Source organism: Pundamilia nyererei, unplaced genomic scaffold (genome assembly GCF_000239375.1).
Source record: "Pundamilia nyererei isolate P.nyererei 1_Seehausen unplaced genomic scaffold, PunNye1.0 scaffold00054, whole genome shotgun sequence".
Classification (NCBI taxonomy): domain Eukaryota; kingdom Metazoa; phylum Chordata; class Actinopteri; order Cichliformes; family Cichlidae; genus Pundamilia; species Pundamilia nyererei.
Window position 1 is genome coordinate 3,214,517 of NW_005187455.1, and position 4,037 is coordinate 3,218,553.

Below are 4,037 nucleotides of genomic sequence, written 5' to 3' on the forward strand. Positions count from 1 at the left end.
CCCAAGACAAGATGCGTAGATGTATGATCTTAAGCTGCCTCGACTGGATCTAGATTCTTTTGCGTGTTAGTGCATTTTGGGGAATAATTGAACCCTAAATCTTTAAAAGTAAATATGAGTGTAGCAAAGTTTTAAAACATTTTAATTGATTTTGTTCTATTTTTATGGCTTGCTTGTTTATTTATTTATTTATTTATTTTTAATCAACATTTTCTGTGCTGGCATAGATTTACCAAATGAACTGGACCATTGAGACGAGACAGTACAGAAGACTCACTATTTGGATATGTTTGAAAACATATTTGGATGAGCTAGTGGACAGACATGATTAGTCCACCAACATACTACGAGCATACTGAGGTGAGCCTAGAATTTCATTCACCAAAAATGGATCACAGATTCTTTAAACACAGTCTTATGTGGCGTTAAACAGAAGACTGCATAATCACTGCACATGAACAAAACCTCAGGAATGCACCAACACCACAAAGTCTTCTGTATCAGCATTTACCCGTCATTCGAAGTGGCCACACCCCTAATTTTAAGCTTTACTTTCATTTAAAAGGCTGAATTAAGAAAAAAAACATACCTTTTTCACTAATCTTTTTCAGCAGACAGGATGGAGGCTACTGGATCACCTGGTATCTGATTATAATCTAAATTTAAACAGATGTCATGGGCAATCACCACAAGTACATGAGCTGGATTCAGATGTTGCATGTGTTTTTTTATATATATATAAAATGATCTACTGTGCAAGTGCAGGGTATTATATTACTAATGTAACAGCCTCTCAACCTTTATGTACCAATTTAAAAGTATCTCTGTAGCATTGTTTGTTTTTTGTATTTATCTTTAAAGACTTATTAACAGAATTATGGGGAAAAAATGAACCCTTTTACACAAAAATGCTTTGTGTGTCAGGCTGTAAACATTCTTGCTTCTGCTTTGATGCTAGTGATTTTCTCAAGAGTCTAATGGGACTGACTTGCTTTGGAGCCAGCCTCAAGTGGCCACTGGAAGAATTGCAGTTTCCCTTTTTTAGTTGTCCCTAAGACAACTAAATCCTGTTTGAGCAACAAATCTTAAAAGTTACATTATCGTGATATTTCGGAAAATATTCAGCTTCTATTAACAACTTACATTTTTCACATAAGCAAACACGCTGTTTGTTTAGTCTTTTTTGTAGGATAAAAGAAACAGTTCAGCCTCTTTCGCATAAAGTGCCCAACTCTTGATGTTCAGAAGTAAATAGTAAAAGTAAACTGTCCTTTTTTTCTTCTCTTTTCATCATTTTGATATAAGGTGAGTGTCCTGAGTTGCTTCTTTCACAGCGTGTCTTCATCTTGTCTTCCTCCTCTCACCCCAATTGGTCACCCGTCCTTGAGCCTGGTTCTGCTGGAGTTTTCATCCTGTTAAGAGGGAGTTTCTCCTTCCCACTTTCGCCAAAGTGCTTGCTCAGTGGGTGTCATATGATTATTGGGATTTTCTCTCTTTTCTTTGTATTATTGTATAACTGTTGTAGTGATTTAGAGTTATACAGATAAAAATGAACTGAAAAAACTAAAGTCCAGAGTACTTTGTTGCAAAGCTTAAATAGTTTCAATTGTTTTATGAACGGAAATCTTTTTCATTTTGAAATTTGGTAGAGCTCCACATCCTGTGCTGAATTTTCTGAGGTTAAACCTTGATTATTAACATGGACACATATTTGTGGATTTCCAGTGTAGAGTCCAGAAAAGCAATGTATTACACATTATTGGTATAGCATGTTAGTCAACTACTAACTGGAGAAAGTAGCTGCTTACAGTATATTTCTTTTACACTGTTTTCTTGTTAGTCTGAAAAATGAACTGAAACACATTATCTCTTAATGCAATGTGAGACAATATCCATCTTAGACTAAAGTCCCACATAAAAACACAAATTCCTATCCTAATGAGGACAATCTTTCTTTTGTTTTTTTATGTATGATCAGAAAGCTGACAGCTGAAAGCATAGCAGCCTTAATTCAAATCAATTTTATTTATATAGCGCCAAATCACAACAAAAGTCGCCTCAAGGCGCTTTATATTGTACAGTAGATACAGAGAAAAACCCAACAATCATATGACCATAAGAAACTTTAAAGTGATTCTGTTTTAGAAACACAAAGAGGCAGAAATGTTCTGCTCATCACTGCTTCTGTTACCTGATCAACATCAGGTTCTGGCTGCTGGACTTAGCTTTGAAATCACTCTAGGTTCTTGACTAGCTTTGTGTTAGCATGCTGTCTTTGCAAATGTTTGCAAAGAGCCGAAATTTTGTTAGCAGTGTAATAGTTGTTTATGTCCTGCATGAAATTTCCACTTCACCACTGCGCTCTTGTCCTTTTGGTGCAATAAAAACAAAAGTAATGTCCACGTCTTCACTCTTCAAAAGCTGTGTGGCTGTATTGCTCCACCATTTTCCTCCTCCCACACACTAACTGAAATTAGCTGATGATAGTGTAAGTGCTAGAATACGGCATGTCTGATGTTTTTTTTTTTCTTTCTATGTGCCCAGAGAACAGACAACAGAAGAAACTTTGTAATGCAGAAAGAATGAATAAAAGAATGTTCTTAAGAAATGCATTAGTACAGTAATGCGTTACAAACTGTGTTACTCAAAAAAGGGAATGTGACTACAGTAATGCGTTCCGTTGTAACATTACTTTACATTACAATATGTTACTTTGTAACGACCCAACATTGCTGATATCCTGAAGGACACTGTGACTTGCTGCGTTTTCTCTACCATGCAATCCACAAATCTTATGTTATTCTCATCATTAAGTGTGGTTTAAATAACAAGAAACAATACACAAAGAGCTAAGAAACATTTAAGAATCAACCAATCAGTTACTTTTGATTCCTTTTTCTGTCTCACATAAAATTCTGTCTATGTTGCAAATCTGGTAAGCCAAAGTTTATAAATTATTTTTTTTAAAGTCCATGATTTTACTTCAAGGAGAGTGTGTAGAGGCACAATGCCTAATGAAAAAAAAGAAAAAAAAGAAAAAAAACGTAAATGTGTGTGCACATGTGTATGCGTGAGTGTGAATGTGTGAGTGTGTATGCGTATGCGTATGCGTGAGTGTGTGTGTGTGTGTGTGTGTGTGTGTATGTGTGAGTATGTGTGTGTGCTTGGAGGTGGGGGTGGTTATCACATAGATGTGACCTCTCTCAGCATGGTGTTAGGTCTTCAGAGTCACAGTGCTATTGTGTCCTGACCTCTCACATTACAGCCGGTCAACACTAAGTATTATGGAAATACTTGCATGCTTGGACACTCACAAACGCACACTCATACACACACTGTTGGTCCAGGTGGTCAGTATTGTCTTCTTGGGGGAGGGGGATGCTTTGCTTCAATGCGTGAGCACTAGCTGGTAGTTTCCATTACCACTCAATAGCCTGGTAATCACACTTTTTTAAAACTCAGACTTAAATATATGCCCGTTGCTCCGCTTCCTTTGTAAATAATTTGTTTTTAACTCAGAATGCCTCTAATAATGGTTTACATTATTAATGTATTTTTCAACTAATTAATCATTAATCACATTGTCTAGAAAAGTGCTTGAAAAGTAAAAGAATGTTCAGTGTGAGAAATAGTAATCAAAACTTTTCAGCACCCAAGATGATTTCTTGTGTAACCTGAAGGGACTCAAAGCATTAATTATCATTTTGCATTGCAGAAAACTCATTTTCTGTCAATCACTGAATCACCAAATAGTTTCAGCTCTAATATTTATTATTTGAATAAATAGGCAGCAGGTGGCAGTAAAGTTGAACTTAGACTGTATAGTTTCCAGTATAAGAAGTGCTGCATGTTATTCTTTCTGATTTCTTCGTTTACAATGTTTGGCAGAAGTGATTTTTTTTGTATCTCTGTAACAGCTGAGAACAGGGCAGGACCAAGTGGGCAGTGTTTGGTAGAGCTTAGGTAATGGGTGATACACAGGACACTAGTTACTTTCTCTCTAAACTGGTTTAGGCAGTGAGTAAAGCTTGGATGGA